We start from the raw sequence: 15,320 nt of genomic DNA on the forward strand, positions 1-15,320 counted from the left end.
TCTCAGTAATGATGGTCTTAGGGGAAGTGAGGGAACACAGGAACAAAGGAAAAGCAGTCAAGAAACAATAGTTCAGCGATAAGAGTCCTAGCTCCTCCTCAAGGGATATACATCACAATCTGATGCTTATCTTTGAGTTCTGCAGGAGCTCAGCCCCCCACCTAGGTGGGAGGATGGAATGATGATGCTGACTTTTTCTGACCCTTGTGACATCAATCAACTAAAGCTTGGACTCTGTCAACCTTTGGCCAAATTCTGTGCTGAATTCTCTACCACTCAAACCCCTTCATGAATACACATGTTCTCTTAGCTTAAAACTTCCCCAATTGGGCTTCCCTGGTGGCACAGTGGTTAAGAATCCACCTGCTAATGCAGGGGACACGGGCTCGAGCCCTGGTTCTGGAAGGTCCCACATTCCGCAGAGCAACTAAGCCTGTGCACCACAACTACTGAGCCTGCGCTCTAGAGCCCGCGAGCCACAACAAGAGAAGCCACCACAATGAGAAGCCCTCACACCGGAACAAAGAGTAGCCCCTGCTGGCCACAACTAGAGAAAGCCCGTGCACAGCAACAAAAACCCAACGTAGCCAAAAATAAATAAATAAAATAAATAAATTAAAAAAAATTTTTTTTTAAGGATTGAGAGTAATAGTGGAGCAGAGAGGCAAAAGGGGTTTTTCTTTCAGTAATCTAAAAGTGTGAGGTTTACAGTGATGTTTGCCGTTGTTTTCTTATGGTTATTTGCGGTAGGTTGAATAACAGCCCCTCAAAGATGTCCAAATCTTAATATCTGGAACCTGTGAATGTTACCTTGTATCCTTTTATTGATCTCGGGTGGCCTCGGCTTGCAGCTGCTTGAAGCAGGATTTCCGTTCCCCGCCAGAGACTGAAGTCAGGCCACGGCAGTGAGAGCGCTGAGTCCTAGCCACTAGACCAGGGGCCAGTGACAAGGCCCTGGCCCATACAGCTTTGCAGAAAATGAATTTCCACAAAGAAACGGAAGGTAGTGAAACAAGTTAAAATGTTTATTAGGAGGAAAAAGAGTACGTGTGGGTAGACGCGTGGGCGGGCTCAGAGAGAGAGCTGCGCCCTGGTGGTAGTTTGAATCACTTTTATGGGGCATTCCTTCCAGGTTTCCTCTGGCTAATCATCTTGCTTTGCCTGGTTCTGAGTCCGTATTTGGTTTATCTCAGGGTCCTCCCACGTGTGCGTGCGTATCTCTTAGCCAAGATGGATTCTAGTGAAGAGGCCTATGGGTAGGTTGAACATCACTCCCTTTTTGACCTCCAAGGAGCCTTTCTGCGCCTGTATAGTCGGGAAGGTCTCCTTGACCTTGAGAATGAGAAATATGTGGTCTCTTATCTGGGTAGGGCTTAGCTCCTCCTCCTCCTCTTCATCTTGGAGTATCTCTCCACAGGCGACAAACTCCAACTGTTCAGCCTGGAGCCCATCTACCTCCTGCCTCAGTATCACAAGAGAGATTTTTGCTGATGTGATTAAATTAAGGTTCTTGAGAGGAGGCGATTATCCTAGATTATCCATGTGGGTCAGGTGTAATCACAAGGCTCCTAATAACAGGAGTCGAGGAGATCAGAGTGGGTAGTAGGAAATGTGACCACAAAACCAAGATGTTGGAGTGATGTAGGAAGGAGCCATCAGCCAAGAAATGCAGGCAGCCTCTACCTGTTAGTGACAAAGACAGGACTAAAAATCGATTCTTGAAACTCAGTTTTTTTTTAAATTGAAGTATACTTGATCTACAATGTTTCAGGTGTACAGCAAAGAGCAAAGTGATTCCATTTTAGATAGATAGATAGATGGATAGGTAGATAGATAGATTCTTTTCCATTATAGGCTATTATAAGATATTGAATATGGTTCCCTGTGCTCTACAGTAGGTCCTTGTTGTTTATCTATTTTATACATAGTGGTGTGTTCTAACTCAATATTTTATTCTTCCCATCCCATCATTCAGTTTCTATATGATGTTATAAGTTAAATCAGATATGTTGTATATGTTAAATCATATTTTCATAAACTGTAAGCTATTATACAATTTCTGGGTTGTACCATAATCTTTTTTTTTTTTTTGTACCATAATCTTAACATGCTGATTTTGTCTATTCATCATCCAGGAACCACATACTGAGCACTTACCTTGGGACACTGTAAAGCCCTGTGGACACAGACAGAAAAGATGCAGGCTCTAGGCTCTGCAAGGAGCTTGCCCTTTAGTGGGCAAACACATGTATATCAGTGTGAAAAGTACTATGATGAGTTTATTCAGGAAGTGAGGCCTGAGCCAGGTCTTAGAGGATGACGAGGTGTTAGCCAGAAGAGGATGAAGCGGGGGTGGGGAGGGGAGGGGTACACCGGGGAACTCTGTTGGCTGGCTATGATTGGTGCTTAGGCAGTGAGGGTGCTAGTGAGAGAGGAGGATGCTGAAGGAAAAGGTCAAGGTCAGCTCCTGGGAAGCCCTGGCATGCCTTAAGACGTTTGGAACTCATCTTGAAAGCGATGGGGAGCCATCAAGATTTAAACAGGGATAATATGATCAGATTTGTTTTTTAAAAATTGCTCTGATGACTGCAGAAGGGAGTTGAGGATGAGGAAGGAGAGAAGCTACGAAGCTGTTGCAGTAATCTAGAATTGATAGATGCTGGAACAGGAAGGTCCCCTCGGACATAGGGAAAGGGGCCGGGTCTGAGAGTTATAAAGGAGGTAGGACCTGTAGGTAAAAGTAATTAACTGACTAGAGTGAGAGAGAGAGGACTATTTTAAAATCCTAGCTCAGAATTTGTTCATTCATTCATTGCAATGGTTCTTGCTCATTGGTTGCTTAAATCTATCATCTGCAGGGAAATAGAGACATCCCTGGTGTGGGTCTATGATAATATTTAATTCAAAAAGCATTGCAAATCAACTTTCCTTTGTTTTGTATAAAATATCCAGAATGGAAATTGGCTACAAAAATATTTTAATTCCAGCTATTTTTTTTAACATCTTTATTGGAGTATAATTGCTTTACAATGGTGTGTTAGTTTCTGCTTTATAAGGAAGTGAATCAATTCCAGCTATTTTTTTCCCTTTGCCACTTGCTCACTCACTGATCATATCCCTGACACTAGCAGATGGTAGATGTGTATGCGAGAGATGCCACCTGTGTATGTGAGAGATGCCAACCCATTCCAATATTTGATTGACTGTCTCATGTATTTATAACTCCACCTGTTTCCAAAAAGAATTTGGAACAGCCTACTATGAACACACATATACAATAAGCCTAAGCTCAGTGGATACAAAGCAAAAGATTGATAATCTTTGTACTCCCATGCATGGCAGCCATGTGCTGTTTTCAAGTTCCTAGCATCCATTTCTTTCTTCAACCCTAATTTTTAAAAATTTATTTTAGTGAAGTATAGTTGATTTACAATGTTGTGTTAATTTCTGCTGTACAGCAAAGTGATTCAGATATATGTATACATATAAATATATAATAAATATAATAAATATTTATATATAAATAATAAATATTTATATATAAATATATAAATATATATATATATATATTGGACTGGCCAAAAAGTTCGTGTGGGTTTTTCCACAAGCTCTTACGATCGAACTTTCTGGCTAACCCAATATGTTCTTTTCAAAATTCTTTTCCATTATGGTTTATCACAGGATATTGAATACAGTTCTCTGTGATATACAGTAGGACCTTGTCGTTTACCCGTCTTCCACCATAATTTTTATTCCACTCCTCTCCACAGTTCATAGGCTTCTGAGGAAGATAACTCTAGCTCCTAAAGAATTTGGACTCAGACTAAACAAAATCCATTTCCACACCCCGCCCCACAATTGGTTCTGAGTGGGCATATCCTTAAATTGGTCTAATTAAAGCTGAGGACTTTTGCTTAGAGGGTCTGGGACACACACCTGAAGTTTCTGGTAGCCGTCTTGAGATATGAGGGCAAAGTCCATCTGAGGCTGGAGCCAACCTAGAGAAAGTCAGCCTGAGACTGGCTTATTATCACATCCTTTGAAATCGAAATCAAGCTGAGCCGTGAATTATTTGGTTTTGGGAACCAATCAATTGCTTTGTGGCTGGGGCCAGTCTGAGCTGGGTTTTCTGTTGCCCAGAAGTTGAAAGATTCCCTAACTTGAACACCTCCCTGGGAGGCCAGTAAGTCAAGGCCAGTAAGAACCAATGCAGATCCAGGGGAAAAGAGGTTTGATACTGGACACTGAAACCTACTTGTCCTGGGCAAAAGGTATCCTTTTCAGACATCACGTTCAACTGTTACTCCATTAGGTTGGCAGGGAGGGGTGGGAGGCAAGGTCCCTGGGGCTAATAAGGTATGTTTGCCTTAGTGAGGGACTCTGGGTTCCTCAACCAAAGGATATCAACCTTTCCCCAGAAGCCTCTGTCATAAATACAACTCAGTCCCAATAATAAGTCTTAGAGAGATGCTGGGGGTTTGGAAATTACCAAGGTGGGGCAGCCTCATGAAGGGACCTCAACCAGATTTGCTTTCAACTGAGACCTGCAAGGCTTTTCTTCCTCCCAACTCCACCGTCTGTTCTTTACTGTATAATGAGCTTCACTAAATACATCCTTCCTCCAGGGATCTCTCTCCTTCTCTGATACTGAATTACAGAGGTGCCAAAAGTGTATATTTTAAACTGCTGTTCTCCATTCACTAGGGGTTGTGAAATCAGCTTAGTAGGTCTCACCTAGTGTTTAAAAAAAAAGAAAGAAAGAATATATTAGTACATTAGATAGAATAAGAGTAAGGACTGTCTTCATGAATATTTTTTCAGAGTTGCTATGTATCAATAGAATGTGGTCCTTGCTGTGGGCTGGGTGAAAGGTGGAATTGGTTTTGCTACTGGAAGGGAGACCTCTTCCAGGGCCCAAGAGTGGGCTCTTGTCTAACATTTGGAAATGAATTGTCCGAGGAGACACATGTACTGATAAAGCAAAAGACTTTATTAGGAAGGGGTGCCCGGGTGGAGAGCAGCAGGGTAAGAGAATCCAGAACTGCTCTGCCACGTGGCTCACAGTCTCAGGGTTTATGGTGGTGGCGTTAGCCTTCCGGGTTGTCTCTGGCCAAGCATCTTGCTTGTGCCCATATTTGGTCTGACTCAGGGTCCTTCCTGGTGGCAGGCACATCTCTCAGCCAAGATGGATTCCAGCGTGCGGGTTTCTGAGAGGTTGGCAGGACATATTATGGGCTGGTGTCTCCTCCCTCCTTTCAGCCCCTCCTGAATTCTCCAGGTTAGTTTTCCATGGCAGCACCGTGTTCTATAGTGGGACCTCCTGTTGTGACAACTCATGCAATCAGTTATTATTATCGTGCCTGGCCAAGGTGGGTAGTTTTGGTCAACGGTTCCCTAGCACTTTGGCTGAGACTCTTCTCAGAGCAGTGGAAGGCAGGGGTGGGGTGGAGAGAGGTAGAGAGGATGAGGGAGGGGAAGAAGATTGGAGAAAACTGAACTGAGAATTACAGCTGTTTTTGCATTTGCTTTTGTGGCCCAGGCGAGAGGGCAAGTCTGTGGCTACTCCAGTGTTCATAAGATCCTAAGACTTGGACACTAGGACTAGAGCTATTGTAGAGAAATGCAACTGTGGACATGAATTGGTGTTTGAGAAATTTTTGCAGAAGGAGAACAAAAAATAATTGTTCTAGGATTACTTGTGCTTTTTAGTTGGTGCTGGGGTTGGTGCTGCAGTATTCATGTGTGCCTGTATCACCAGCTCAGTGGTTCTCCACCAGGGACAGTTTTACCCACCACTGGACACCTGGCAATATCTGGAGTCACTGTCGGTCATCACAACTGCAGGGTGTACTGCAAGGGTGCTACTGACACCTAGTGGGTGAAGGCCAGGGATACTGCAGTCCCCCACGATAAAGAATTATCTGGTTCAAAATGTCCATAGTGCTGAGTCTGAGAACCCCGTGCCAGCTCCCTGTAGCTTTAGAGAGATGGGACGCATGGGAGCCTAGACCTTGGCATCATAGGGAAGATTTTGTGCTTCAGTGGAAAACTGTGTATCATCTAGATTGGAGAGGACACCCCTCCAAGTTATCTGATTCTATAAAAGCTATTTGCAGGTCTGTAAATTATAGGTAACCAACAGCAACACAAAATTATAATTATTCTTGTTTATAGACATGCAAAATGTGCTCCATCTCCTAGAGGTTCCGTGGGCATCCCTGTTGTACTGTGGAACAAGTGTGTTTTCCTCCATCAGCACATTCTATTCAACATTCCTTTACTCTATTTAATTTTGTGATTTAAAAAAAATTTCTCCTTTAGATTGGGATTGACATATATACACTAATATGTATAAAATGGATAACGAATAAGAACCTGCTGTATATTAAAAAAAAAAAATTCTCCTTTACACTGGTTATAATCCCTCAATACTCTCCTTGCTACTGAGTTAAATAAAATCATTCACATGTGGTCATCTTAAAAAAATGTGTGTAAGGCTTCCCTGGTGGCACAGTGGTTAAGAATCCACCTGCCATTGCAGGGGACACGGGTTCAATCCCTGGTCTGGGAAGATCTCACATGCCATGGAGTAACTAAGCCCGTGCGCCACAACTACTGAGCCTGCGCTCTAGAGCCTGCGAGCCACAACTATTGAAGCCCGTGAGCCTAGAGCCAGTGCTCTGCAACAAGAGAAGCCACCGCAATGAGAAGCCCGCGCACCGCAATGAAGAGTAGCTCCCGCTCACCGCAACTAGAGAAAAGCCCACGCCCAGCAACGAAGACCCAACGCAGCCCCAAATAAATAAATTAAATTAAAAAAAAAAAAGAGGCAAACCATTTTTTAAAAAAAGTGTGTGTAGGTGGGGGAGGCGAGATAAAATAGGAGTTTGGGATTAACATATACACACTACTACATGTAAAATAGATAATGAACAAGGATCTACTGTATAGCACAGGGAACTCTGCTCAGTATCTTGTAATAACTTATAATGGAAAAGAATCTGAAAAAGAATATATATATATATATATATATATATATATATAAATACAAATATATGTATGTATAACCAAATCACTTTGCTGTAAACTTGAAACACATTATAAATGAACTATACCTCAAGAAAAACATTCAAAAATTTAAAAAAATAATGACTATATTCCCCACACTGTAAAAAAAAAGAAAGAAAGTAGGCAAAAAGCAAAACCAAAAAACCCTGTATCAGAGTCATACTTCATCTTTTTTGGAGAATTCTCTTTTAACAGCATCATCTACCTTTGAGGTGCTGAGGAAATGGAATCATTTCCATTGGAAGATATGCCCCGGCCTTGGCAATGGAGGCAGGAACCCAGACTCCCCTGAGAGCTTCAGAATGACAGGCGTTGGTCTGCGTGGCCCATTGCTGTATTCCTGGTACTGCAGCAGCATGCAGCACGTAGGAATTGCTCCATAAATATTTGCTGAGGGAATATGCGAGGCAACTGAATGGAAACCTTCCGCTGAAGCCGAGTAGATTCTAGAAGAAAAAGGGAAAGAAAAGACCTGTGTTCTCTGTGGGAACAAAGAAGGGGAGATTTCTTTAAGGCGAGGAAAAAATTGACTTGATAATGGGAAGAAAATTGTGTTTAAATGGGTAGGGGGCTAGGGAATGCGCAGTCCCCGACATTGCTGGCAGGTCTATCATCTGGTGCACATTGCATGGGCCAGTCTAGCCAGTGAGCATAATTTGAATGAACAGAGGGTGACTTCTCACCATCTTCTCACACTGTGGCTTTGAGATAAACTCATTTATTTTATTATCAGTATTATGTTTTGGCTGTGCCTTGTGGCTTGCGGGATCTTAGTTCCCCGACCGGGGATCTAACCCGTGACACCTGCCGTGGAATCATGGAGTCCTAAACACTGGACTGCCAGGAAATTCCCCTAAACTCATTTATATCAAAGACTTCTGGGGTAAAAATTAAAGGCATTCATAAAATATGTAAGGTGCAGTGCTGCCTATATTTTTGGCCCCAGGTGAATATATAAGGGGATAATACAAGGTAACCTCAAACATACTGGGATAATAGGAAATACATAAAATAGGAAAAACTTACTTAAGAAATCCACCAGCCGTATTCCGTCACTAAAAAGTGGAAGCTTTGAGTTCCCAAAAAGCCTGAGCCTAGCTTTTGTTGCCTACTAGCAGGAAGTATACCTGTTAACCAGGGGGAACAAACACAGGTTTCTGGGGCCCTGAGGTCTGAGGGTTCTGGAAAACTGGACATCACGTGCAAAAAAATTAATCTAGGTGTAGACCTTACACCCTTCACAAAAAGTAACTCAAAATGGACCACAGACCTAAATATGAAATGCAAAACTATAAAACTCCTAGAAGATAACATAGGAGAAAATCTAAGTAACCTTGTGTTTGGCGATGACTTTTTAGATGCAACACCAAAAGGAACAAGCCATGAAAGAAAGAACTGATAAGCTGGATTTCATTAAAATTAAAATTTTCTGCTCTGTGAAAGGCACTGTCAGAATTAGCAGACAAACCTCAGACCAGCAAAAAATATTTGCAAAAGACATATCAGATAAAGAACTATTGGGAATTCCCTGGCAGTCCAGTGGTTAGCAGTCCGCGCTTCTGTTGCAGAGGCATGGCTCATCCCTGGTCGGGGAACTAAGATCCCGAACGTCGCTAGGCTCGGCCAAAAAGAAAAAGGGAACTGTTAGAACTGTTATCATCCAAAATACATGAAGAACTCTTAAAACTGAACAATAATAACACAAACAATCTGATTTAGAAAATGGGTCTGAGACCTTAAAAGACACTGCACCAAGGAAGATATACAGATGGCAAATACGCATGTGAAAAGATCCTCCAAAACATATGTCAACAGGGACATGCAAATTAAAACAATAATGAAATACCACTACACACCTATTAGAATGGCCTAAATCCATGATACTGACAACTCCAAATGCTGGCGAGGATGTGGAGCAAAAGAAACTCTCAACCACTGCTGGTAGGAATGCAAGATGGTATGTGCACTTTGGAAGACAGTTTGGCAATTTCTTACAAAAGCAAACCTCCTCTTACCATATGATCCAGCAATCACACTCCTTGGTAGTTACCCAAAGAAGCTGAAAACTTATATCCATTCAGAAACCTTCATTTGGATGTTTAGAGCCTCTTTATTCATAATTGCCAAAACCTGAAATCAGCTAAGATGTCCTTCAGTAGGTAAAATGGATAAACTGTGGTCCATCCCAACAATGGAATATTATTCAGTGTGAAAAGAAATGAGCTCTCCAACCATGAAAAGACATGAATGAAACTTAAATGCATATTCCTAAGTGAAAGAAGCCAATCTGAAATGACTACATAGTATATGATTTCAGCTATTTGACATTCTGGAAAAGGCAAAACTATGGAGACAGTCAAAAGATCAGTGGTTGCCAGGGATGGGGGGAAGGAGGGATGAATAGGCAGAGCACGGAGGGTTTTAGGGCAGTGAAACTATTCTATATGATACTACAACGGTGAATACATGTCATTATACATTTGTCCAGATCCATAGAATGTGCAACATCAAGAGTCAGCCGTAAGGGCTTCCCTGGTGGCGCAGTGGTTAAGAATCCGCCTGCCAATGCAGGGGACACGGGTTCCAGCCCTGGTCCGGGAAGATCTCACATGCTGCGGAGCAACTAAGCCCTTGCGCCACAACTACTGAAGCCTGCGTGCCTGGAGCCTGTGCTCCGCAACAAGAGAAGCCACCGCAATGAGAAGCCACCGCAATGAGAAGCCCTCGGCGACTAGAGAAAGCCGGCGCACAGCCACGGAAGACGCAACGCAGCCAATAAATAAATAAATAAAATAAATCTATATTAAAAAAAAAAAAAGAGTGAACTGTAATGCAAGCTATGGATTCTGGGTGATAATGATGTGTCAATGTAGTTTCATCCATGGTAATAAATATATTAGTCTGGTGCGGGATTACCATATATTTATTACCACGTTGATAATGGGGGAAAGCAATGCATGTGCGGGGGCAGGGAGTATGTGGAAAATCTTACTTTCTACTCAATTTTACTATGAATGTAAAACTGCTTTAAAAAATAAAGTCTATTTTTAAAAGTTATAATCAAAACATGTTATTCATAAACCCAATAAATATTTAGATTATAATTTAGAAAAAATTGAAGCTTGGGAGAGCATGGACTTTCTAACCAACTTAAGAAAAACATGTTCAGAAAGCTAGTAACTCGTTTTTGCTTTTATTCTCCCGGTAATAATAAAAACAGTGCTCATTTCCTGCAGCTTCCTTTTTCATTAATAGAACGTATGTCAGGCCACTCTAAATGGTGTTCAAGACATGGTGTCCTGCTTTTCTAGTGGGGAGAACCGAAGTGGCTGACCGCAGGTCTGTTCGGCTCCTGCTTGAACCGCGCACATGTGTGGTGACACCAAGGCCCAGCAGTCTCTACCAGAAGCCCCTCCCCTCTGAGCTCTGGTTGGGCCTTGAGTCAGGGAAATCAGCAAGGAAACAGTTACTGTAAAAAACATCAGAGACACTGTGCAGTAGTGCCTACAGTGTGCTTCATACATAGCAAACAGCTCCAGAGATGCAGGAGAAACATTTGGGATGGAGGTATCTTGGTCCATTGTTTTATCATAATTTCTTGGTAAAACTATTTCTTACACTCTTAAACATTCTTGTAAGCTGATAAAGAGGGAGGTTATTCCACAGCAGGCCTGAGGTAGAGTGAGGCTGAAGGTGGGGAGTTGGAGGATGAGGGGAAGGAGGAGCCAGGGGCTGTGGATTCATTCATTCTGCAAGTGCATGTATCCAGCAGTGAATAAGAGAGACAGGTTTTCTGCTTATATTCTACAAATAGGGGATACAGGCAACACACAAAGAAACAGATTACTTAATGAGATGATGTTACAGCAGAATAGGATGATCTGGTGGGCACGAGGTGGGGATTGGAGGGCTGAGAATTGGGGCAGTGGTACTTTATTAAATGATCAGGGAAGGCCTGGGAGTGGGCAGGAACCTGGGGACAGTGAAGGTCCATGGCTAAAACGTGTGGTCCAGCCTTAGAAAGTGCCCCTGATTCCTCTGGAGGACTCATTTATACATTGAAGTGGCAGAACAGGTTATTTTGGACCTGCTGGACCACATTTAAAAATGTGGACCATTTTTAAAGTCTTTATTGAATTTGTTGCAATATTGCTTCTGTTTTATGTTTTGGTTTTTTTGGCTGCAAGGCATGGGGGATCTTAGCTCCCCGACTAGGGATCGAACCCGCACCCTCTGCATTGGAAGGCAAAGTCTTAACCACTGAACCGCCAAGGAAGTCCCCAGCCTCCTTCTTGAAGAAGGACACAAATCCTTCCTTTCTTTGGGGCCGGGTACCTGGTAAGTCAGGCTGATGCTGCTCAAGGCTGAACAGACACAGGCTCTTGGGGTAACAGTGCAGGCGTTAGGGCCAGAGCTGATCCCTCTGACAGTGTGAAAAGGATGGACCTTCTTGTGGATGTTTCCGCCCACCTCCCATGCCCGCCAGGCAAAGCCTGTGTTCCTTCATGTCCTCCTACCCCTCCTCAACTCGCAGGGATGTGAAGCCTCTTCCAGCTCCATCCAGAGGCAAAAAAACAATGGAACTGAGCGACGACCTTGACCAAAGAGAAGAGGTGAACTCCTGAGGGCACTCTGGGGAAGAGGAAACAACCAACAGGGGTGGTGGTGATAGGAGGTGGGGAGACGTTTGGCGATAGGATGAACTGGAGAAGGCCGATCACGTGGAAGTTCTGGGTGTAGATGAAGCAGGTGAAACAAACTGCCTGGGGTAGAAGACCCACCTGTGAATTTCCACTTGAGGATGCTTTAAGGTGAGTTTTTCAATCTCAGCACTACTGACACTTTGGGTGGGAAAATTCTCGGTGGCTGTCAGTGCACGTAGAACGTTTAGCAGCATCTCTGGCCTCTGCCCGGTAGCAGCCGCCAGTCGTGACAATTAAAAATGTCTCCAGATATTGCCAAATGTCCCCTGGTGGGGGGCACAAAATCACTCACCGAGTTGACAACCATTGCTGTAAAGATTTCAAAAGGCAGCTTGATCCTTACGCAAGGAATGGTTTCACACAGCAGTAAGAAATTGTCCTATACACATTTTTTGACCATGTGGTCAACCAGAAGGAAGACTTGCTTTTGGTAAATGGACTGCTCTATGCTTCCTTCTACTGCTAAGTGTCTAGCAAGGTCAGAACACTGATATGTTAACCACGGCTCATTTTGATCACTAGACCATCAGAAATAACAAGGTCTCATTCTCTTCCAAGGCTTTAAATCTCAGTCAAAATTATTAGTAGACAGTGAACCTGTTCTTGTGGAAAGGGGATGAAGGAAGTCAGGCCACAGGTTGAGGCTCCAAAGGCCCATTCTAAGGTTGTGAGAGTTGGATGTTAAGAGGATGTGAGCTTGAGTACCTATTTCTAAATTAGTGTAACTCCTGAATAAAACTAGGGGAATCCGAACTCTAGCCTGAGGTGTATTTGAGCTAGCCCCACGCCAGTCTCTGTCAGGATCCTCAAGTCCATTCCAGCATCTGTACAGTCTTCCCTGGGAGCCCCCTTCCAAAAGAACACACTGAAGAAAAAGAGAGGGAGAAGGGAGGTGGGGAAGTGGGGAGGGAGAGGGTTTTTCTTGCTTTACTGAAGCCCAGGCAGGCAGCATGCTGGCTGTGTATCTCCCTGGGGGAGCCTACATCCTGGGATTGAGGGAGTGGCCAAAGTGCCTTGTTTCCTCTCAGACTGGACCACACTGGAGCCATCAAGGAGGTGAGGTGCTCAAGGCCCTCCCTCTCACCGTCAATAATAGTGCTGGAAAATGGGCTCTGTGATCCTTCATTCTGTCCCTGAAAAGTCTTTTCCAAGGATATTAGGGCCCATGAAAGAGGGGAAAATGAGCCCCATGTGGTTCTTTCCAGTGCGAGTAATCTAGAAAGAAATAGAATTTTTAGTGGTTTGTTAAGATTATAACATAGATTGATCTCCCCTCTGTGAGACCCTGAAAGTGGTCCAGCAGCCAAAACTTGGACTTCCCTTCAGTTACTACTTCTTCATTTATAGAGTTTTTCCTTCCTTTTTTCCCTTATTAACTATTTTGTCTTAAGGTCCGTTGCTATTACTTGTGACTTGAAAGAGAAAAAAACATTACCTGTGTGGTTTATACAAAGCTTAGGGCTATATTGTGTGTGGGAAGGCAATTAATACATATCCATCTAGGTGATTCTGTTAGATCAAAGTTTGATCCTAGACTCCCTGAAGGTTTGCCTCCCAGCTTCACCTATGAGCAGTGTGACCTTGGGTCAGTCAGGACTTCTTTCATGTCTTATCTGAACAATGGGGATAAGAGTACCCACTTCTTGGAGTTGTTAAAATTAAATGTGATAACATCCGCAAAGCATTTAGCATGGTGCCTGGCACTGTTATTAATACATATGCAAATGCAAAGCATCATAGGAACATAATACTCAAACTATTCTAAGGGTCAGCATAATCTTCAGCCCCAAGAGCTGCCAGTGGAATTTCAGATTGGCCATGAGAGTCGCTGGGTACCATTGGCAGACCTAAGGAGAAGGGTTAAAAGTGAAGGCAGGAATGAGAAATGATTGCAAGATGGAGAGAAGAGAGACAAGAAAGAAAAAAACAAAAAAACAGAGGCACAGACAGGTGGACCTTTTAGAACACTGCTTACTCCCAAAATATTGAGCCAGGCACTGTCCATTCTATGAAGAATAGACTGTCTGTGCTATCAAGAGACACAGATAGTTTCACAATCTTTTGAGAGAGACAGTCACGTGAATAGAGCAAGGTGGACCATCACAGAGAGGGTAGAGGTGAGTGGAAGCACAGAAGGGCAGCCAACCCCGGTAGCAGTGGGGTTCAGGGTTACAGAGTAACGTGTACAGGAGTGGAGACCTTAGGAACATCTGAGAGAAGAGTATAGTGTTTTCCAAGACATGGAGGGAAGAGCATGTGTGCAGGAATTGAAATTCTATACAGCTGAAGGTGAAGTGTGGGGTTAGGCATGAAATGTCTCTGTTATCCAGTCATGCTTTAGGTATTTGTTACGGACCATCTACATGTCAGACACACGGAGGATACTGTAGAGGAAAAAAAGCAAATTCCTTCTTCTCAGAAATATTATTATTATTATTATTACTGGCCACGCCACACGGCTTGCAGGATCTTAGTTCCCTGACCAGGGATTGAACCCAGGGCCATGGCAGTGAAAGTGCCGAAGTCCTAACCACTGGACTGCCAGGGAACTCCCAGAATATTATTTTCTAGAGAGGACAGATGACAAACAAATACAAAACCAAGTAAACAAATAATCAAGGAAAGTTCTATGAATGAAAGGAAACACTGGTAAAGCGATAGAGGATGGGTGGGTGGGAACCCAATTTCGATAGGGTAGTCAGGAGGACTTCTCCGAGGAGGTGGATTTCAGCTGAGTCTAAATAATAAGATGGAGCTGGCAGTGCAGAGAGGGGCAGACAGACAGGCAGAGCAATCAAGATGGTGGGAAGCCCCAGTTCAAATGCTGGAGACTGTGGGCAGCTGGGGGCGGTGGGGAGTGAGGTGGGTAAAGCAGAGATTGGCACTGATATTTGCTCCAGTAACCTTTTGATGGAGAAATCTGAAGGGGGGGAGACTGCCCCCAAGAGGATGCAGGAGAGGCCACAAGCTTGTAGAGACCAACTGTAGTGAGGATCCACGTATTTTTCTTTTTTCCTGCATCTTAGCCAGAACTTTGCGCTAATTTCCAAATTCTGCCTAAAACGTAGGATTCGAGTATCACCTCAAATAACTTTTCCTCCTGCAGGCCAAGGTGGAGGTGGTTGAACTATTGGTGGGCGATTGTAGTGGGATCAGTATCGAGGCTGTCAAGCAGAAAGAGCTTTATTTGGGGTCTTAAGAATTGCAATTCGGGAGACACAGATTCAGGTAAAACTCAAGAGTGTTCTGGGGAAGAGAAAGAGCCAGGAGCTTATACGGACAAAACCACAAGGTTATTAGAGTTGTCTAGCAAGAATTGTAATTGACTCTGAATGCAGGTAAGAAAATATTTGTCCTGAAAGAATAGGCTGTCACGAGTTATTTTAGGGTAAGGGTCCCAATAAGTAGATAGGCTGTCTGGAGTTATTTTAGGGTAAGGGTCTGATAAGTATCCTGAGCTTCTGGCAGATGTTCTGAATGCCTGCTTTAAGACAGAAAGTGGTCAGCTTAGATGTGCATAAATCACACTTCCCCAAAGGCCTCCTGACT

The sequence above is a fragment of the Eubalaena glacialis genome, chromosome 14 (assembly GCF_028564815.1).
Source record: "Eubalaena glacialis isolate mEubGla1 chromosome 14, mEubGla1.1.hap2.+ XY, whole genome shotgun sequence".
NCBI classification, from domain to species: Eukaryota; Metazoa; Chordata; class Mammalia; order Artiodactyla; family Balaenidae; genus Eubalaena; species Eubalaena glacialis.